This window comes from Podarcis cretensis (genome assembly GCF_951804945.1).
Source record: "Podarcis cretensis genome assembly, chromosome: 4".
In the NCBI taxonomy this organism is placed as follows: domain Eukaryota; kingdom Metazoa; phylum Chordata; class Lepidosauria; order Squamata; family Lacertidae; genus Podarcis; species Podarcis cretensis.
This window is the reverse complement of record NC_137173.1, coordinates 29,389,735-29,412,993: the sequence shown is the minus strand read 5'-3', so window position 1 is coordinate 29,412,993 and position 23,259 is coordinate 29,389,735. Positions and strand designations below refer to the sequence as shown.

Sequence of the window (23,259 nt, the reverse complement as noted above, 5' to 3'; positions counted from 1 at the left end):
TGCACTATGTCTAACTAGTGATACTGATTTTGAGAGTAACTATACTCCTTATAATTTTTCAATGGCTGCATCATATTACTGAATCATTCTTAAGAGTGGAAATCATTCTTATTGTGCTTCGATTCTTGCCTTTCAACTGTTATTAGCATTAATATTACGGAGCTTAGGCTACCCTTTAAGTCAGAAGTGGCTCATTCAAGAGTAACTGGCACAGACCTTGGAGCTACATTTACAAAGGTAAGGAAAAGCACAATTCCCAAACCCCTTCAACATACCACATAGAGAAGTGCTTCATATGAAAGCCTATTTAAGAGAAGAGATTGCAACAAAGAAAAGACCTACAAATAGCTTTATGATGGAGCTGCAGGAGTACTTTATGGAAACTGAGTAGTGTCTAAAAAGTGCCCTGTCAGTTTTCGGTTCCCTCTTGCCAGCTGCATTAAAATGCGGCTCTGGGCAATTTTTTTTTTGTCTGGAATTTCAGGAGCACAGAGTACAAAAGAGCTGATGAGCAATGAATGCTTCACCCTTCCTCAATTAATCTTGTCTTTCTACCTTTGCTTTTGCTTTCCCTCTACATGAAGGTAATAATGACACCCTCATCCATTATCCTTTTATCCCTGTTATTCTCGTGAAATTGCTTAATAATATGTTACAGATTCGTCTTCACTCACATAATTCTTCCTGTCATTTGCAGTATATCATCCTGCAAACATACAGCCCACTTTCACTGGCCGTTCTTTGAAGATTATTGTCACTGACATCTTGAGGATGCGTTTGGAATCTGGAGCATCATTTCCGTTGCGATGGGGAATTACACTGACTTATCTGTCATTGCCAAAAGCACAACAAGCAATTCAGTGTTAATGCAAAGGTAACACAGGTTTTTATCATGCCGCCAGAACAAGAGCTCTTGTGAATTTATGCTAATATGGCCCTTTTATACTTTAATAACCTCCTCCCTTTACTGGAAAAAAAGTATTAATGCATGCATGCACTTTCTCTTTCTCTCTTACTCACACACATACACACACATACACACTGTTAGTTTGATAATCTATGTCATAGTGTGGTAAGTAATTTGTAGATGATCCTCTTGTAATTATTTATTGCAAATCTTTTTATGAATGCTAATCTCATAGAGTTACAGCAGATTGCTAGTTCTATTCAATATGGAGAAGTAGTGAGAACAACCATGTCTTATTTCTTGCAGCTAAAACAATCACTGAAATGATTCTTGCTGTTTTCCTCTTTCTGGTTTTTTCCACCAAAGTAAGTGCGGGATTTTTTATTTTTTTTAAAACGGCTTCCAAACCTCTCTCTGATTGCTGATTCAGTTTGCTTTCCTCATCAAGAGAATCAGGAATACTACAAGCGAGCAGTTCGCCTTGATCCAGGGTGGCATTCCAGAGGGACCAAGGCTATCCAGCATGCATGCCAAATCTGACAACACATGACAAGCCGGTCGGCGTGCAGTAATTTGACTAATTATACTGGATTAGAGCATATTAATGCAAGCTGTTTTCTCCAGAGTTAATGACCTGCTGACTGGGTTCTGTAAGGCCCCACTAGGTCTACAGACAGCTAAAAAACAAAACCTTGCCTTCTAAGCCCTCGTCATTTCACATCAGCAAATGAGTATATCAAACTACTGAGCAGCAAAATGTAAGCGACATTTTGTCTGCTACAAACTCATGTATCCTCCCTTAGCTTTCCACCTCAAGGGTTTCTTTGATATAAAATTAAAATCTGCTTTTTGCGGGTCTGAAAAATATTACCCAAAAGCAGAGGGAGAAATTGCTTTCTAGATGTTTATTTGTCAAGTTAAAGGAATAGTGGAGGGTGTTAAATATATAGAGAGACAAATTACTAGATGACATATCTGTGAGACATAGTTTATAAATCTTTCCTTTACATAATTCTTTTTTTATTACACAAAATGGATCTATTACCTATAGATATATATATTAATAACAAGGAAATGGCTTTTCCATCTATGTCACTCTGTTTAGTTGCTTATACAGTTTTGGAAATTATTATTTATGGCTGCAATTTTCTTTTTTTCTTTCTTTCCTAGAGGTGAACTCTTTGTAAATAGTTGGCAGTTCATAATAATCTGGACAGCATTATGCAATAAATGGCAGCATCCAATGTATTTATTGATTTATTTAGATATTTAACCAAACCCTTCTCTAAAAGGTCCAGAAAGGTAACAATAAATGATAAAATAACATTTTAAAAGATAAATGCAATTTAATATCACCACAGTGCTAACCATCTTCCAGTCACAAAATAATAGTACAGTACTAGTTTTCAAACTTACTTCCTTGACACACACACAGAGCGAGCGAGCAATGTATTTTGTCACATTTTATATGTTTGGTTATAAGGTCATAGAATCATAGAGTTGGATTCTCTATGGTTATCTATTACATCCCTTGCTCAGTGCATGATCTGCAGTTTAGGTGCAGCTACAGAATCCCTGGCATATGGTTGTTTAGCATCTGCATAACTACCTCTAGCAAAGAAGAGCCCACTACCTTCTGAGGCCGTCCGCTACATTGTCAAATTCTTACCATTACAATATGTTCCCTGATGTTTAGCCAATATTGGTTTCCCTGCAATTTCCATCTACTGGTTCTACTCCTGCCCTCTGAAGGAACACAGAACAAGTCTGCTTCATTTTTGGATATTTGAAGGAAGTGTCCCATCCCTCTCTCACTAAAAAAAAAAAGTCTATTCTCACCCAGATGCTTTCAAGAAGACTTCCACTTTCATGGATTTCCATGCAGGTGTATATATCCTTTACATAGACTGTTACTTACTCTTCTTTTCCGCTGGGTCTATTCACTAATATATTACATTCACAAGTCTTATCCTACCAAGTCTCAATAATACTTCTGAGATTGTATTTACCTCCCTGTGCTGTTTTCCTGTGTTTATTTCTCATACACCATGTATAGCTATCAGAGACATAGGATGTTGCACCTTGCCGGTTTCCCTGCTGTGCTTAACTGTAAATTACTGGGTGCCACCTCCACTGTCCTGCTTCTTGCTTCGTTTGAAAAAGACACGGTGCGTGCCTAATTAGTGATCTGATGAAAGGATACTCTGCATGAATATGCACATGTGTACACCCCCAAAACAGATGGGTGGCACAGAGAGATCTGGCAGTGTGTATCACCTGTATGGGAGGTGAAATCATTGACTACATTTTGCCCCAAGCAAGTGGTCAGAAGTGGCAAAGCTGTCCATGTTAGGAAACGTGTGCTGAAACATACAGACTCATGTTGTGATTGCTGGACGTCAGAGCAGACTTGCACAACTGGAGAGCCGCAAACTGAATGCAACTCACCAGCCATGAGTATCAGCCACAAGATGTCCTGGTTTTGCTACCTGCCTGGGTGGCTGTCCTGGGAAATTGAGAGGCACCTGAAAATCCACCTTATATGGCTAGTGAGCTGCACTTAGCTTTTTACCTCACAAGTTCATGACAGAAAATGAGATAATATTATATTTAGGAGGGCAACACAATCATCAGCTTAATATGAGCAAAACACAACCTGCTTGTTTCTTCCTCATAAGTTTTGTTTTGTTTTTTTGCTGTCAAAGGCATATGAAATTTAATGCTCTTTTGTGATTTCCCCCCCTGCTCACTTAACCAACACTCTATAGACAAATACAAAAAGTGTGTCAGGAATATTAGAATAAAAACCTTTTAAAAATAATAGTAAGATGTTTAACTTTTAAACCAAATCTGTAACCTGAGTAAAAATTATACAGTGTACGTGTGTAAGCATTGGTGGAAATCATTAATTGCATTGATAATCCAGGATATGTGCCATCTAGCTTCACAATTGTGTAATAAACAAATGCTACACTTCAGAATTGGTTGTTCCACTTTTTTTGCATTCACCTTATTTATTCTCTGCCTTAGTAAGTCCTGCATAAAAGCATGCAAGCAAGCGTTTATTCTAATGGGGACCCATTAATCATTGTGGTAGGAGAGGGGAAGGACACAGAATGGAAAGATTATCTTTACCTCCCATATTTCTCAAGGGATAGGAGAGAGGACAAACGTGTCTCTTCCTCCTTCTATCTTACCCCCCCCCCCCCCGAGAAATATGTGGGAAGGTGCAGGGCTAAAAGAAAGGAAGATCATAATAACAGGTAATGAAACCTAATAAAATAGTGGAGAAACGGCGCTCTTTCCTTCTGAAAAAGAAAAGTGCAACTTGATTAGATGGCTTCTAACCTCAAGTCTCAACTACTTGCCCACAGCATACAGGGTCATTATGTGAGCTACTGAATCCTATACCAACAACATCTGAATTGAGGGCCACAAGCCAGCAAGAATTGCTCTATGAGTTGAGCAGAACTGGGAGAAATCACACCGGCAATGGCTAACCTGTGAAACTCCAGATAAAAACAATCAGATACCTGGTGATGTAAAATGTCTCTCCCTTTGAGCCTGGAGATCTGATGCCAGTCAGAGTAGACGGTACTAAGCTAGATAAACAAATATATGCACCAGGTAGAAGGCCACTTCCTATGGTGCACACATCACTTACAATAATGGGATTTATGTGGTGTAGTGGTTAAGAGCGGTAGTCTTGTAATCTGGGGAACCGGGTTCGAGTCTCCGCTCCTTCACATGCAGCTGCTGGGTGACCTTGGGCTAGTCACACTTCTTTGAAGTCTCTCAGCCCCACTTATCTCACAGAGTGTTTGTTGTGGGGGAGGAAGGGAAAGGAGAATATTAGCCGCTTTGAGACTCCTGAAGGGGAGTGAAAGGCGGGATATCAAATCCAAACTCCTCTTCTTCTTCTTATGTGCAGCCAGCTGCACAATATGACAGTTATTGATCCAAGTCTAATGATGGAAAATGCTGCCAAATGGGATAGAACAAACAAAATGGTACAGGGCATTCTTGTTTTCTAAAGAAAATTTCATGGCAAGGTAGAACAGTAGTACTCTAACACATTGATTCTACTGAACATATTGAGCCATTGTTTCCCATATATACTGTTACAACATCTGTTGCCTCAATGCATTCTCAGGGAGCAGCCAAGCAGAGCTCTTTCAGGTAGTAAAAAAAAAAGTTCCTATCACCTGCCTCAGTTAATAGGTGCTGGAACTTCACACTGATCTTGATGCTGATGTTAATAAATATGATCTCTGGTGAGGTGGGCAGGACAGTTTATTTGAACTCTGTGTGGTCAGGGAAATGAGAACATGCAGGAGGTGCTTCTCACTTGCCCTCTTGGCCCTTGCCCTTACTGGCTTGTGTGTGTGTGTGTGTGTGTGTGTGTGTGTGTGTTGTTTGTGTGACTGGATTGATCCCAGTGGTAGTTAATGCATCCTTGCATGAGGTGATGTTTCTTATCGCTTTGAAGAAAGCAGTGGTGCATCCACTCATGGAAAAAAGCTCCCTGCACCCCGCGATTCTTGACAACTTCTGCCCAGTCACTAATACAGTGGTACCTTGGTTCTCAAATGTAATCTGTTCCAGAAGTCCGTTCGACTTCCGAAACGTTCAGAAACCAAGGCGCGGCTTCTGACTGGTGTCGGCGCCCAAGAAACAACTGCATTGGACATTTGGCTTCCGAAAAACGTTCAGAAACTGGAACACTTACTTCTGGGTTTTCACCGCTTGGGAGCCGATTTGTTCGTCAACTAAGCCGTTCAAGAACCAAGGCCTCACTGTACTCCCTTTTCCAGGGCAAGGTGCTTGAGAGGGTGGTGGTTGTTCAGCTGCAAGCACTAAAATGTACCCTATCTCAAAACTATCTCACCCTTCCCTTTCGGTCAACTGTATCAAATTTGTCAGGGTAACTATGGATACAATTGGACAAAGTGAGCATACATGTGTGTGTGGAGATTAAAATTCTGGGTTCACAATTCAAGGTGAAGGAAGCACACACACATATACATATAGGAAAGCAGACATATTTAAGAGAGTGAGAAGGCAATAGTAAAAGTTAAATGAAGTAGGATAAGACTTGTATGGTATGGACTTGCTGGTATGGACGCACCCTTAAATGCTGCAAACTACAGTGGGACGTAAAGCTTGTATACCGTATTTTTCCGTGTATAAGATGCCCCCATGTATAAGATGCCCCCAATTTTTAGGGACTCCAATTTAAGAAAATAGGGGGGAGATTGTCCAGTGTATAAGACGACCCCCAGTTTTTCACATAATTTTAAAGGGGAAAAAAAACCTAGTCGTATACACGGAAAAATATGTAATTGTGTTCAGGATTGCAGCTTAAATGTGCATGATCGTCTACTAGGCTTTCATCCCTGGAGTAGACTATGGGGACCTCCAGGTCAATGAAGGGTGAGGCATATCAACAGGACAGGGGTGAGAAAGCCTGCCTTGCTAGTACTCATGCATAAATAAAAGCCCCTTTAGTTTTCAGGGCTGTCAATCCAGATCTAAATTCTTTTCTCACACATACGCACACACACAAAAATGCAGATAGCCTGGGGGAAGCTATCATATATAACCAGGTAATCAATTTTTTAAATAAACATCTTTCTACAATGAAAGTACTTATAGGCCACTTTCCTCAAACTAATGGCATAGTCCTGTCACTGTAATAAAAGTAAATAATACATACTCCTATAGTATGTGACTACAGGATCAATTTTTAAATATCTTTTTTCTTCTTCTTTATATGAGAATATTGAAGAGAAAAGTACAGAATGAGTAAAAATGAATTAACTGCAATACATTCATAGCTTAAAAAAAACCTTAGTTTTCACTAGCAAGATTATAGACAATGTTTGCTACAAATATGGTAATGACAGTATTGAAATATGTATTGTTTATTGTTTTCAGTGTATTGCTACCTTCCCTGTTATGACTCTAACAGGTTTTGCATATCTACTGGAATCATAGATCAGCAGCAGTGTAGAACTATCCACAGCCATACTGAGCATTTCAATAGGAAAATTATGAAATTAAAATAACATATTGAAATAGTAACATTGGATGATTTCCCACCTTATGGATTGTCTTCTGAAGCTGACAACTAAATACCATATTTTCTAAGCTCGCTAACTAGCTGGACTAGAAGAAAGAGATAGCTTAGCTGGTAGAGCGTAAGACTCTTAATCTCAGGGTCATGGGTTTGAGCCCCATGTTAGGCAAAAGTTCCCGGTATTCCAAGGGGTTTGACTAGATGACCCCTGTGATCCCTTCCAACCTTATGATTCTAAGAATTCTAAGTGTTGAGACACATTTAATCAGGAAATGCTTATTCTCTTGTAGATGCCATAATGAAGTGCCAATGGCAACCTTTTTGAAATCAACTCTCAAGAAAACATTTTTTAAACAACAACAACAACCAAGTGATGGTGGGGAGGAACTACTTTGGGGGAGATTAAAAGGCAAAGTTTAAAATTCCATATATTATTTCAGATCATAAGGCAGCCAAATGAATAAACTGATCTTACTTAAACATATTCTCAGCTAGCATCACCTTACAGATCCTCATGCCCTCAATGATTGTTCATTTATTTCTTTTTTAAACACATGTTTGCTAAACTCATATCAAACCTTAAAGGAGAAGTCCAAGTATCAGTGTATAAGTCTCGAGTTTAGTGAACAGCACATATTTGTAATTAACTCACAAGTAAATTATATAAAAATGAACAGCTGTGAATAAAAGTTTGCAGCAGAGCCTCAACGAAGCATTTAGCTGGTGTTGTCTACACTCAACTCTAGTGGAAAAGAGTAAGCTGCCAAAAAAAAAAAAAAGTGCTGCTGAGAATTTCAAACCATATTGTACAGAAGTCACATCAAATTAATACTGAGGACCATTTAGAGCTTTTATTCTGAAAAGCTTTTTGAAAAGGGATTAAACTATGAAAACTCGCATGATACTAAAGTACCTATTAATGGGTTTAGAAGGGGGGAGGAGGAACAATGAAAGTGTTATTTTTAGATAAATCGTTACTTTGTATGTAGCAGCACAAAGCATTTGCTAAGGAGATACGGCAACAGTTCTCTGGCAATATCCCACACATCTGAACACTGATTAGCAGGAGTCTTTTTGTTGTCGTTAAGAATAATCTTCTGTGAAAACGGGGTCCTACCCATTCCCCCCTTTCCCCCTCCCGCCATGACAATTTTAGGAGTTTCACTTACACTCTTGGGCAAAACATGAGAAAGCCAAGGCAATGGAACTGCTTAATGGGAGACAAAAATGCAACCCGATGAAAGTATAAGGTGGCTGTTCTGTCTTCCTCATCCTACCAACACAGTTGGTCCAATTATATGTATAATCTGAACTAGTCTGTATATCCTACATCTCCCCAAGATCTCATACCACTGTTATTTTAAAAGTTTCAATTGTATGATACCCCTAATGTGCAGGAAAATGGTGTGTTATTTATATATATATAGCCAGAAAACAGCATGAGCAGTGAGAAGAAGGAAGCTGGGTAGCTGTCATCTCGTCAAAAATAATGAATTCTCAAGAGACTTCTAACTTTATGTCTTCCCAGTCATTTGTCCAAGAACAATAGGCTACCAGGAGAGAAATGAGTAGGCGTAGAGCACACACTACTTCGGCTCTGGCTCGCACCTGTAACCCCCAAACAACTATGTACCAGCTGAAACCTACAAGACAACAGGCCCAAAAGACAACTGGAAATGTTGTTCCTAGCCTGCTGTGCCTCCATTCAGTTAAAGGATGCACCACATGGTGGATGACAGCTTTGTGTCTATCCCGTCTTGCAGCCTTCCCTTCCCCCAGCCCCTTGACAGTCATGCACACAGAAAACAGTCTTATGGCTAATGATGCAAACATGAAGTGCAAAGTCTCCTTAATTTGACCCTTGTTAAACTCCTAATTGGATTGAGGCAGGCTCCGAGTGGAAAGCAACCCTGGATTATTTAAGAATGCTTTTGCCCAAGGAAGACCAATTTACAAAAGGCGTCCACTTTGGCTGTGGGACACCAAAGAACAAGCAATGAACTGCAGCTGTCACTTAAGTTAAAAATCTAATTGACTGCTTTTTTAAAAAGAAGAAGAAGAAGAAAGGTAACTTTTTGAACAGCTTCTTCTTTGTGCAACCCTTTGGAGTGTGTTTGACCCAAATTTAATAAGCCGTTCTTAAAGCAGAAGAGCAGCTGTACAGCAAACCTTGTGGAATGATACTAGTGTGTTCGGCGTCTTAATTATTTTAAAATGATTACAACCACTGCTTCATTCAAGAGGCAAAAAGCTTAGAGCTCTTTGCCCAACAATGTCTTAACACAAACTGTCTGAACAGGCAGCATTCATTCGTCCTTCATGAACCCCAAAGGTCAGCTGCATTGCTGAAAACAACTCAGCAGTTTAATTGTGTTTCTTCTGAAGGAAGAGAAAGGGAGGGGGGCAAAAACTTGAGGATTCATCCTCTGTGTGAAAACTAGCCCCCTTTTTTTTATTTGCAAGGAAATATACAGCTTAAGTACAGAGACAAGGAGTGCATGATATGCAGACAGGTGTAAAACATGAAGTAATTATAGAAGCTCAAATTAGTTCCTGGGCCTGAGGCAAAAAAGAGAACAGTGCCTTGACAAAAGGGAATAGCAAATAAGGATAGCAAACAAAAAATGGCTTGAATGTGTAAATTAGCAAGAAAAATGAGACAGAAAAGCAGCTTTACTCTACTATTATTCCCCACATGAGAACAGAGCAGCTGAACATGATCAAGAGGGCTTTGGAAGAGAGAGGCAGGCATCAACACCGAAACGAAGCCAAAGAGTGGCAGCTCCGCACTTTCTAGTCAGTCACTCATTATGTGGTGAAGTGCTCTTGAGAAGTGCCTCTTATACTTGACCTATCATATTACTTCTTCTGTAAACATATAATCCCTGCTTGTTAGGTGGTGTCAACACTTGCATTCATTCCTTGTGGTACTCCTTTTGTGTATAGGCACTTTAGAAGTGCTGCCAAAACCAAAGAATTGACACCATAATAAAACAATTTGAATTTCAACCAGGTAAATAGTAGGCCTTCCAAGGGAGGAGGGAGCAGAGTGTAAGCACTACATCCATTTCATCTTATTTGAAATAAAGCTACAGGACTCTGACTTGAGACTACAGCAAGCCTATTTTTCTCAGTGCAGGTCTCTTAAATGCCATACTGAATGGCTTCTAATTAATATAATTTAATGGACAAGATCTAAGATCAAGAATAGTAAGTCAACTGTTCAATATATCTGTACTGAGCAATTTTATACATTCAATGGGTGGGGGAAAGCCTATGTATGTTACGTATAGCTGGTATATCCATGATCAGACAATAAATGAGGATGTGTTTAATTGTTGCTTTATCAGATCCAGTATCTAACCCATCATTTCCTTCCGGCTGATGTGGTAACAATATTGTAAATATGACTACAGCTTTATAAAACACATAATGGCCAGCATCCAGAGAACTCCCTGCACAAATGGGAGGCAATTTATCTTTGTGCAAGGGAGTGTGTCCTAATTCTGTGGATTGTTTGTTTCCCCCAGTACAGTCACTTGCACCATATTTCAATGCTGTTCTGGAGGTTTTTTTGGAAAGGGAACAAGAAGCTATAGTGGAAAGGAGGACACAAGACATCCCTGTTATACAGGGTGAGTCTTTTAAAAGAGGCCCCGTGAAACATGTGTACTCTGTATCTACAGGGCCTCTTTTAAAGGACTCACCCTGTATGAGCAGCAGCAGCCGGCAAGTTTGGGGTGTTGGCACTAAAATGTCCTCTGGGCAGTTGCATCACTGTTGCCTACCAGAAGGTGGAGGAAGTGGCTGCAAGGTGATAGGTCAGGTGCAAATGCACCAACAAAAGCCATCTGGTGCTCCCACCTGTGCGTCTGCACTGCACCAAGCTTGTTGCTACCATCCCCCACCTCTTCTACCACCTAGTAAACAGCAGTGAGGCAACCTATTGGAAGCTGTGAGTGCCACTGTCCCACCACACTCTGCTACAAATGTACAGAATGGTTCTGATGGCTTTCTGGATTTCATCCCAAAATCAGGGAATCATAGAATTGGAATGAACCCCAACGGCTATCAAGTCTAACACTCAACTAAAGCATCTGTGACAGGTGGCCATCCAACCTCTGCTTAAAAGCCTACGAGGAGAGTCTACTACCTTCTAAGGGAGTCCATTCCACTATCGAACAGCTCTTACCACCAGAAAGTTTTTTCCGCCTGATGTTTAGTTGGAATCTCCTTTCTTGTAACATTGGTTTGAGTCCTACTCTCCAGAGCTTGCTTTGTCTTCCATGTGACAGCCCTTGAGATATTTGAAGATGACTATCATATCTCCTCTCAGTCTCCTCTTTTCCAGGACAAACATATCCTGTCTGGCCCAAATTTTTCCAACTTCTCCACAAGAATATCATGGGGGACTTTGTCAAAAGCCTTACTGAAATAAAGATGCACTTTGTCCATAACAGTTCCCTGATCCACCAAACTTGTAACTCTAATGAAAAAAGAAAGAAATGAGATTTGTCTGGCATGACTCGTTTTTGAAAAAAAACCCATTCTAAGTGCTCACAGACCAATGGTTTAATTATCTGTTCCAGGACCTTTCCTGGTATCAATGTCAAGCTCACTGGTCTGTAGTTACCTGGGTCTTCTTTTTCCCCCATTTTGAAGATGGGACAACTTGCCTGTTCTCCAATAATTTTTGAACATTATAGAGGCTCTGAGATTACATCTGCTAGCTCCTTTAGTACGCTTGGGCTCATCAGGCTCTGAATATTTGAATTCATTTAAAGTAACTAGGTGTTCCCTTACTACCTCTTTTCCTATCTTGGGCTGCTGCTACCTCCTTACATCATTTATGTTATCACCAGGTTAGGCACTGCTTTCCTTTTGGGTGAAGACAGAGGCAAAAGTAGGTGTTGAGCAGTTCCACCTTCTCTCTGTCACCCAACAGCATTTCTCCGTGTTCCCCACACAAAGGACCTACCACTTGCTTCTTGTTCTTCTTACTTCGGACATTGCCGAAGAAACCTTTTTATATTATTTTTAACCTCTCTTGTAAGCCTGAGCTCATTCTGAGCTTTAGCCAGACTGACTTTCCCCCTGCAACTGTTTGGGGTTATTATTAAGATAAGACATGCTTGTCCGAATTGGCCCACTCTTAAAGAAGGCAATCACTGTACTTTAATATATTTTTATTTGCTGTTGTTCTTATGTAATTCTGTTTAACATGGGGGGGGGGGTTTAATGCTTAAAATATGATAAAAGTAAAGATTCCATCAGAGTTAAATTATTGTATAATCCTTCTCATGGGACTATAAAATAATCTACTTTTAAATAGAGAATAACACAAATGTTAAATATCTCTTTAGTTGCACAAAATATTATAAACTATTATTTAACCTGTAGAATGCAATGGTTAAATATTTAGTGCTTAATGTAATGAATATTCAGTGACTTCATATAATACAGATTTAGGCAATCACATTGCAATACAACCTAGTTCATCTTTTTAAGATTTTCCTGTCCAAGGCACCTGTTTAAGAAAGTAACTTGTCCGCCATATTGCTTGGGAAATGTGAACCAAAATTATTTCTGAGTTCAAACGAAGCACAAGAAGAATTCTAATTCTGAGTACGATATCAGAAAGCAAAGCTTTATAACAGTGTGAATAAAGGATAATGACATAAAATATTTCATTCATTTTAATTACTATTATTCTGTGTACTGATTCACCATCTTATGATATTCAAGCCTCAAGTATGAAATTTTTTAAAGCCCAGGAACCCTTTAAAACATAACATTTCAAAAAGTAATTCATGGAAAACGCCACTGATTCCCTGCTTAACATGATAATTTGCTTTCAGTCCCCTCTCAGATGACCTGATTTATTGTGCCATAAGCTTCTGTAGGTAATACACTAACTTTTGTCAGTCACCAATGCTACCACACTCAAATTATTTATGCTGCTATAGACTGTTGCTTGTCTCAAATTATAGTTTATGTGGGATTTCAGCCTCCTGATTCAGAGGTTACAATACCTCACCTCTATTATTTATTTACCTTTCTCATTTATAGTTTAATAACATGCACAAGAACTTCCCTCTAAATTAAGCTCTCTCACACACTTATTATTTTATCCTAAATCAGAAGATTCTATGTTGCATAGTAAAGTTGATATTCCACCTCATCTTCTCTGTATTCTTTTACAAAATTGCCTCCCCAGCAAATTTGAGTCTCGTAATTAATTACCCGGGTTCTAAAATTTAAGCTGACTTCTTGAGCCTATGGAAATGGAATGGTGCCAGACACCCTTAGGCATGTCCAAAATATTGTGCATCATGTAAGAGGCTTGCAGCAACTTTCAAGAATCAGACAAGAGACGAATAAATTACTCAGTGAACAAGCTGTGTTCCAGGCTCCATTAGTTGTAATTACACCCCAAATATGCTCAGCACAATGCACACATGTCAGCTGGAAGTGACACACAATAGAGCAGCCAACTTATAAACTCCTTCACGCACAGAAAGGAGTCCATAAAGCAACTGACTTTATGCATTTGGATTCATGTGATAACACCTCCTCCTGCATAAACCACCAGATCACACAGATGGGGCAAATCCAAACATGAAAATGCTTCTTTTGTTTCGGCATTGATATCTATTCAAGCAACAAACTGCGGAAAGCTGTGGACAAAGCACCACAATCTTTGCTCTTTTTACACCCCAGACAGTGTAACTGTTGCATAAAGTAATATATCATAACACACCTGCGGCTTGCAAGAGCTTTAAACAACAACAAAAATAATTGCTGAAGTTCTGTTCTAAAAATGGGCTACAAAAAGGGAGCAGATTAGAACACATGAAGCTTGTAAAAACCGTAACATTCGTACATATGCACGTAAGCTTGCTGCTGATTTGACCTTTCCAGTTTTTAAAAATAAAAATCTCTCCTGCCAACAGATCTTCAGAGTCTACTGCAGTTCCATATTTGTTAAGGATGAAGATCGCAGGTCAATAAAACGTATGCCTGAATAAAATAGTAAGATTCAAACTGAACTCTGCTCTGTGGATGAGGCCACATTACAAGTGTTTCCACAGAGTTACTCTGGTCAAACTATGGAATTGCAATGTTTTAATCACAAGGCTGACATGTTCTGTTCTAAGCAGCTATTGCTGTTTTCTCCCTTATTGGCTAGGAATTCCTATATTCCTCCAGGGTCAACCTGGCAAACTAAACAAAATGGGAGGATACCTCTTATAATTTAGTTTCCTCTTTGCTACATGATGCAGCCTAGTCATTAAACTACCCACTTCATAGTGTATTCCTAGCTATGCTCTGGCAACTAATAACATTAAAGGTAAAAGGTAAAGGTACCCCTGCCCGTACGGGCCAGTCTTGACAGACTCTGGGGTTGTGCGCCCATCTCACTCAAGAGGCCGGGGGCCAGCGCTGTCCGGAGACACTTCCGGGTCACGTGGCCAGCGTGACAAAGCTGCATCTGGCGAGCCAGCGCAGCACACGGAAACGCCGTTTACCTTCCCACCAGTAAGTGGTCCCTATTTATCTACTTGCACCCAGGGGTGCTTTCGAACTGCTAGGTTGGCAGGCGCTGGGACCGAGCAGCGGGAGCGCACCCCGCCGCGGGGATTCGAACCGCCGACCTTTCGATCGGCAAGCCCTAGGCGCTGAGGCTTTTACCCACAGCGCCACCCGCGTCCCGAACTAATAACATTACTATTGTTTATTTATAAAATGTATACAGTGGTACCTCGGGTTAAGTACTTAATTTGTTCTGGAGGTCCATTCTTAACCTGAAACTGTTCTTAACCTGAAGCACCACTTTAGCTAATGGGGCCTCCTGCTGCCGCCGCACCGCCCGATTTCTGTTCTTATCCTGAAGCAAAGTTCTTAACCTGAAGCACTATTTCTGGGTTAGCAGAGTCTGTAACCTGAAGCGTATGTAACCTGAAGCATATGTAACCCGAGGTACCACTGTATACTGTTTAATATTTTAAAATCTCTTTTTTATTTTAAAATCTCTTTTTTATTTAAAAATCTCTTTTTTAAAAAGCAGTTTATGTACAATATAATCGGAGGGGTCGCTATAAATTCCAATATATACAAATAATAAAAGCTAAATAAGAGCAGAATAAAACTATGTCAAAGAAAGAGCTGAGAATTTCACAAAAAATGGAAATAATCATAATAATTTTGTAGCAAATTTCAAGATACTTCCATTCTCTAATTCACTGGTATATTTTGTGGCATTAATATACCTTTGGCCTATGACTACACTCTTGTTTCTCTCACTGCACACATCCAACACATGGGTTTCCCAGCACATAATTATGGCTTTTTGTTTCCTCACCATTTACATACTGAGCCTAATTCCACCAAGTCTAGACATGGTTCAGAGCTCTTAAAACCAAGCACATATCACAAATCTATTATGGCTTCCATTTAAGGATTATTTGGTCCACCAGTTTGCCACCCCTAAGCAAGATCAACCAAGGCCCAAACACAGTAATTCCTGTGAAGTAGGAGGAATTTATTATTTCCTCTTTCTCAGTTTTACAGTGATCTGTCACCAATAGTGAAGGTGTAGCCAACTGCAAGGTTTTTGCAAAGTGTGGAGAAAGCCTGCAAGACAAGCTCTTGCAATTCCATCCTTCTGGCATTGGCCATAGCTGATAGAAAGACCTCTCTGTCTGTTGCTCCCTGGCTGTGATCCCTCTAGGGCCAAGTGCACTCCTAGAATGCTCAGCCTGGCAGAACCACTTCTAGGCAGACCATCAGTCTGCAAAGTATTTACTGGAAGGATGTCAAAATCTTTGGAGGCTCCACTGTGGTTTGAGGCAATTATGGGCTTCCTAGGAAAAGGCAGGGGGAGGGTGGTAAACCAGGTAAGACATATAAGACACTTTCTCTACAAAAAACATAGGTAAAGGTCTAGTCATGCTGACTCTGGGGTTGCGGCGCTCATCCTGCTTTATTGGCTGAGGGAGCCGGTGTACAGCTTCCGGGTCATGTGGCCAGCATGACTAAGCCGCTTCTGGGGAACCAGAGCAGTGCACGGAAACGCCATTTACCTTCCTGCCAGAGTGGTACCTATTTATCTACTTGCACTTTGCCGTGCTTTCAAACTGCTAGGTGGGCAGGAGCAGGGACCGAGCAACGGGAGCTCACCCCATCGCGGGGATTCGAACCACCAACCTTCTGATCAACAAGTCCCATACCCTTCCATTATTGCTTGAAAAGCACTTTGACTCTCCAGCTATGCTCCAGCCTCACATAACTTAGTTTCAATAAGAATCATTTTCCTTTAACTCTTTTTATGCAAACACTTATGTGTTTATATACTTATAATAGCAGTTGAAGCTACGACAAATTGTTGCCATATGAGATGCTCCTGTTCAGGGTTTCAGTCATCTCAACATGCCCCTTTGCAGTATACTTCATCCCATGTTCCTTGCCTAGGAGAGCATTTTACCACCTTTGCCTGATTTACCAACTGTGGCCATTCCTAGACAGAGACGGCTTAGCAACAACGATTCATACACTGGTAATCTCAAGATTGGATTATTGAAATGAGATCAATGTGGAGCTGCCCTCAGGTTTGCTTGAACACTGCAGTTAGCACAAAATGTCGCAGCTAAGTGGGACACCACACCACATGCACATATTACCAATGCTTAATGAATTGTACTGGCTTCCAAGCCAAGTTTAGGTGACAAAGTTTGAGATAAGGGTATCTGAAAGAATGGCTCTCTCTGTGTAGAACTACCTATCCTCTACACTTATCAGAAGAAGTCTTCTGGGTCAGGCCATATCCTATGGAAATACAGCTTATGACTACTCAGAGACAGGCTGCCTTTGTAACAGCATCCATCTCAGGGAATGATTTCCACCTGGATTTCAAACAGGTACAACAGTATAGATACTTCATTGGCTAGTAAAATATGCCTGTTCACTCTGGTATTGAGGGCCTTTGATACATTTTTATTGTTCCTTAGATATGCCACATGTAACATTTTATTCTCTAATGGTGTTTAATGTGTTTAGTGGATTGACTTAAGTTATTTTATTGTACACTGCCTTGGTAACTTGTGAACAAAAGATAACATAGACACAGTTGTCATGCTTGTAACAAACTGTCAGGGAACTGCCATCGGAGCCAGAGGCAGAGGGAAGGCTCCAGAGGGATGCCGGAGAGGGTCCCAGTAGGGAGAGAGGCAGCCCATCTGCTGGGGAAGGAAATCAGCGTAGCACCAGTGGAGGAGGGGGGCAGATGGGGGAATCGGAGAGAAGGCTCCAGCACTCCTCGACTGAGACCAGTGGGGAGAGCACGGGTCCTCGGCTGCCCACACCCTCCCTGCGCAGAAGACTTCCGCGCAGGGAGAGTAGGAGGAGACTGGGCGTCAAAGAACTTCTTTGCTGGAAGAAGTTCAAGAAACGCCCACTGACGGATTCTGCCAGCGATTGAGACAGCCACGGATGGGTGGCTGTCCGGACAGAAAGGGTTCACCCAGGTAACTCAGCCAGGTGTGGCACCAACTTACGCACAAGCAACCCCCCAGAACCATTACACAAACAAATTGCCTTTCTGCCTCCTGCTCAACTATCAGTCAGCACATTCTGTGGACCATTTTTCAGTTTTTATTAGGTGCCCCCACCCTGCCCTAAAGATCTTTCAAACTTCTCTATAAAACCCTGGTATTTCCCTGACTTCTGTGCAGGGATGCCCTTTTGAATACGTGAAGATCCATAGTCAAGAGAATGAATTCACTCTAAGATTATGGGATCTTGTCGCAAAATATGCCCATTATTTAAAAATTCACTTCAAAATATGCAAAACAAGTTTGACAAACTTTTCTCATTTGAAAGCTTCTATGATGAACATTGACAAAATGATTACACCAGAAAATATAATCCTAACCTTTTTACTCATACAAGCCCCCTGAGTAAAATGCAGACATATAACACTAGGGGAAAAATCAAAGACCTTGTTAAACTGAGGCATAGAACTTGGAATAAATGGAATCTGGATGAGACTACTGGAAGCTCCCACACAGAATCACAGTATGAACATCCAAGAAAACAAAAATATAATTTTAAAAACATTGCCCTAGTTATATCTGTGAATACAAGTGGTGACAGTGGGACTGGGGGTATGACGCTGCCTGCTACCGGTGGAAGCATAAATATAGCCTTCCAGGTTTCTTCCAGATAGTACAGATAGTCTCTATCCAAGGTCAGTTTAAGAATTCATGCTGGCAAAGTGCCTTAACTGCTTATAGGTACTATCATGTTGATTTCCTGTTCTTGTAGCACAACAGGTACAAGAACTATTTGTGAATTTATTACTGTATTAGCTTAAAAAGGGGGGAAAGCAATAGTTATTGAAAATAACCCGGCTAATAATTTCCTTCTGACACTTGAGTTTAAAAGGTTAAATTACTATCTGAGGAAAGGTAATCTGGCTGCCTCTCACAGCAGCCTGCAAACTCGGCAATCTGCATAGAGAGGAGTATTTGTCATCATTAGCTGAACTGTGACAGCTGGTACCCAGGGTGTCCCAGATTCAAGAAGTGGCAAAGGCACTCTCTTCTTTTAACTTGCCATTAGGTGTAGCATGTTTCATAAGCAACAAGATATTTTGCAATACAGCATCAGACAACAGCCCTGAATACATCTGCATTTTATATGGCATAAAAACACCCTGATGCTGCATAAATAGTGTTATTTGCCTTAAGGCTACTAGCTCCAAGCTGAACAACCAATACTTTCCCCAGGAAAAAAAATGGCTTGTATGAAGAACACTTTGGTCATGATTTTTCTTTAAACTATTAAATTCCGGTTTTTAAATGCAGTTTGAACCCAATAATGATCACATGTTAGAGGACATGTAATAAGCTGTGAAGCAAGAAACTCAAATTTATTTTCATGATCCTACTAAATGATAATGCAGCAACTGAAAGCTTTTAAAGAAAAGCTACAGATAACATCACATCAGTGGTGTTATTAGAAACTTAAAATGTGTTCTTAATGTGTACTTTGCAAACAATGAACTGACTTGCAGTCTTCTATTCAAACTTGGAAATAAACTTCAAAACAGATCAAATTTAGCATACATTTTTTCCAAATGGGTTTAAATGTGTTGGGGGGGGGGAGAATGCCCAAGAGATTCCAAAAAAGGCTTTCCCTAGGAAAATCTGAAGTCAGTTGACTAAAAATATTTCAAAGACTTTTTCTAAAGAGGCATAAAAATAAAGGTTTGTGGGGCTTGAATTTTGTGTGTGTGTGTGTGTGTGTGTGTGTGTGTGTGTGTGTGTGTGTCTCAAACCCTTGACAAGATTTTATTATGCACAGGCTTCTACAGTTTCTTCCCCTAGGTTAATAAACATAATTCATACTACACTTTGCATTATTATGTAAACTACTTTTCACAAATAAACTAATTTTTCTGTTAATGTAAAATCTATGCAAATACATGCAGTCATTTATCAGGAAAGCTGACAAGCATTCCATATTGGAAAAGGAAAATGAAACTGCCTAAAGAATAGAGGCAATTAATTATTTCTGTATTTTCTCTCCGTCTGACTTAAGGCACAAAAGTTATCCATCCAGTTAAAACAGCAAATGAAATAAAGAGTTTCTTTTTTATTATTTAAACACATATGGCTTTTGCCTGCAATACTGATCACCGCAAGGTCTGCAGATGCCCATGGCTAAATTGTACACTGGCAGATGGACACAGGGGAAAACTGTGCTAATGCGGCATGGTGAGCAAAACAAATGAAGAACTGAATTTGTTGGTGGGAGGGAGTCTTTCCCCCCATTGAGATATGCCATTTGCTTATAAAGTGCAAATTAGGTCAATAATAATTTTTGTACAATAAATATTCTACTGCTTATTCCATCAGGAGAAATTTAAGAAATCTTGTGCAACAAAAATTCAAAAGGCTGAGACAGAGATACCAGCGGCAGTGGAGATGGAAGTGTGTTGGCAAAGTAAATTTCCTACACAGTTTTATTCTGACTGCTAAATGCTAATAGCACAAATAATGAACATGTTTAATGAGTACAATGAGGCAACTGTGTCCTACGCGTGTGCTGTTATTTTACCTTGGTAAGAGGCAATCTCTCAAGGTGCAGATGAAAATTGCAAACATTAAGGCACAACCTAGCAAATGTGATATTACTTACATATACTTCCTACTGCCAATGAAAAGTCTTTATTTATTAACTGTTTCGTTTTACAGGGTTATTAAAAAAACATGTAGGGTCTAAGTTAGCCTTTGATATACTTGAGAAATGATTTATAGGAGGGAGAGAGAGAATGTGAGTATGGCAGAATATTTACTGGAAATTGTTCAGTATTATTTTTCTAGCAATAACTTTTCTGCTAATAGGCCTGTAAACATGCACAAAGTTGACTTGAAATTACTCTTTCAATTATAACCGAACGTCTAAAATAAATCACATATCCAGTTTACTGTTTTGTACTGTGCTGAATTTTTAAATGAATTTCTAGAGCACATTACACAAGCAAAATTGCTTCAAAATAATTTAGTGACGCCATGCAATATTCTTAAAATACCAGATTATTTCTACTCTAACTTTATAAACTACATCTGGAAAAGAAATATACAACCATTCCAACCAACGGCAAAAAGCATTACTCAGAACATAATGATTCTGTTAAAAAAATGTTTGCCATTGGTTGAAACGGGTATACATTTCTTTATAGAGGTGACCATGAATAAGCTGTTTCCAGAGTTAAATTAGAAGCACTATCATACATTTTACAGGGAAGAACAAACAAAGGGGATGAAAAATGGTTAGGAAATGAGCAAAGATATCCATTCGGAAGAAGGACTTTTTAATGGAATCTATCACTTGATTGTATCACATTGTCTGAATCAGATTTCACTTTTATAGCTACAGAGTTTGTAACACTGTTCAAACACATTCATGTTACTCATAAAAATGTAAATGGCTTGTTTTATATTTCAAACATCAAACCCTTTTGGAAATCGCATTCCTTTCTTCAATGTACTGAATGCAACCATGAGCCCCATGCACACAGGGCTTTCTAACTGGGGATGTGGAAAAGTGCCCTCTGAAAATTTGATGGTTTTATCAGAACACGTATGGCTTCCCTTGAGATTCATCTGATGTTCTGCCATAGAAATAACTCCTAAACTCACTTCAAATTTTGCTTTAGGACTCCTTTTCTTTTCAGTGGAAGGAATATTATCTACACTCTACACAAGCTTTTCGTCTTGCATGTGCTGAGAATTTCTCTCTTGTTGAAAACAAGAGATTGCTACTAGGCAGACTGGAAATGCATTCAAGAGGAGTGTATTGATATAATACTTAAAATGAAGTTTGATTCCTGAATTTGAAACATATTTATCTTTTTTCTTGTTTTAATATGCAGTATGAATTTACTTCCAGATGAGATACAACATCAAAGATTCCTGTCTTTGTAGATCTGGTTCTCCTTTTTCTACTTCCTCTTTGTTCACAAATAAATCTTCTGTGTATGTAAATAATAATACAACTCTCCAAACGTTACAGTATATGTGGACAATAAAACAATTTCCCAAACAATATAGGATGAAATCTCCATTTTGTACTTTTTCAAACACCAATGGGAGATTATGCATGGATGGCAGGTTATTGTCTCATTTTCCCCCTTCCTTTCAGAGAAATGTCATTGCTCTAAATCCTGTTTAAATTTTGTTACATGTTCCTGTGCCTCTCAATACAACTGAGAAGGTTGTAACTCTAAAGAATGTGGTCCAAAACTGAGTAATTCCATGCAAAGAGGAGTGGAGTTGTGAGCTGGAGAAAGACACTCCCTGTCATCAAGGCTACTTCGGTCCCAAATGATAGCATTAACTCAGGAAGCACCTTCAGACTATAAACTTACTCTTTTCAGGAGGAGTGCAGTTCCATTCAAGACAGGTCACCTATTCAATTAATGGACTTTAGAACTACCCACAATCCATGCCCAAATCTTGTCAGGAGTCTTTCGAAGAAGAAGAAGAAGAAGAAGAAGAGTAGTAGTTTGGATTTGATATCCCGCCTTTCACTCCCTTTAAGGAGTCTCAAAGCGGCTAACATTCTCCTTTCCCTTCCTCCCCCACAACTAACACTCTGTGAGGTGAGTGGGGCTGAGAGACTTCAGAGAAGTGTGACTAGCCCAAGGTCACCCAGCAGCTGCATGTGGAGGAGCGGGGAAGCGAACCCAGTTCCCCAGATTACGAGACTACCGCTCTTAACCACTACACCACACGTGTTCAACCACCAGTCCAGCACGTGAACAGTCTCTCCTGATTCAGATAGAACGGAGACACAGAGTGGTGTCATCCACACACTGATGATAACACACTACAAATTCCCAGATAACCTTCATCAGGGACTGAATGGAACCTTGTGGGGCCCACAACATAACTGTCAAATAGCCAAGCAGAAATCACCCAATGCTACTTTGTGGTATTGATCCTGCATTTAGGAACAAAACCACTGTAACAGAGTGGCCTCAAATGTCAATCCCTAGCACTGATACAGAAGACTGCTGCAGCCAATGGCATCAAAATCTGCTGTGAGAGCAATAAAAGTAATCTATGCGGGTGACCAAGGCTCTGTCAATGCCAAAACAAGGCCTGAAACCATATGGAAATAAGCCTCAAAACAATTTCCTCCAGGGAAGTGGAGGAAGTGGACCTGAAGTGGACTGGAAACGACCTATCCAAAAAAGAGGGCCTTTCTGACCAGGTGGTAGTTGTCTAATACTTCAGTGATGTCCTCTTAAAGATACACACACACATGTACAAATATTCCTCAGTCACATTCCCTTCAGTTGCATTTTTATATAAAACCTAAAAAAGGTAAAATTTTAGCATTTTTCTTGGATGAGGAAGATTCCTCATCCTCTCTGATGATTTCAAGTGGTTTCGTCAGCATCTCAGCTTTATACTTTTAAAACTAGAGGGTAAAAAAGCACTATATCAATCAGGGGGGCTTTGGCAAAAGCCTATTTGACAACCCAAGAAGATCATGTCTACTGGATGTGTTCTGTGTAAATGAGCAGCTACTCTTACCCCTAAAAGAAAAAGAAAAAAAATCCCTTTTAAGGTTATGTGTCTGCACCAAATTGTTTATTTCTGGGACAAGTAGGGTCTCTCACATTTGTCTCTCTTTGCCCTGATAAAGTCCTGTGCTATTAGTTTTCATGGCACAGCATAAAGAAACGAACTGCATATCTTTC

General features: G+C 39.9%; 1 protein-coding gene across 3 annotated transcripts in view; it reads right to left on the bottom strand.

Annotated features, from left to right (window-relative positions):
• NBEA (neurobeachin) overlaps positions 1-23,259 on the bottom strand; it is a 357,769-nt gene that overhangs the window by 108,593 nt on the left and 225,917 nt on the right. The window lies entirely within an intron of this gene.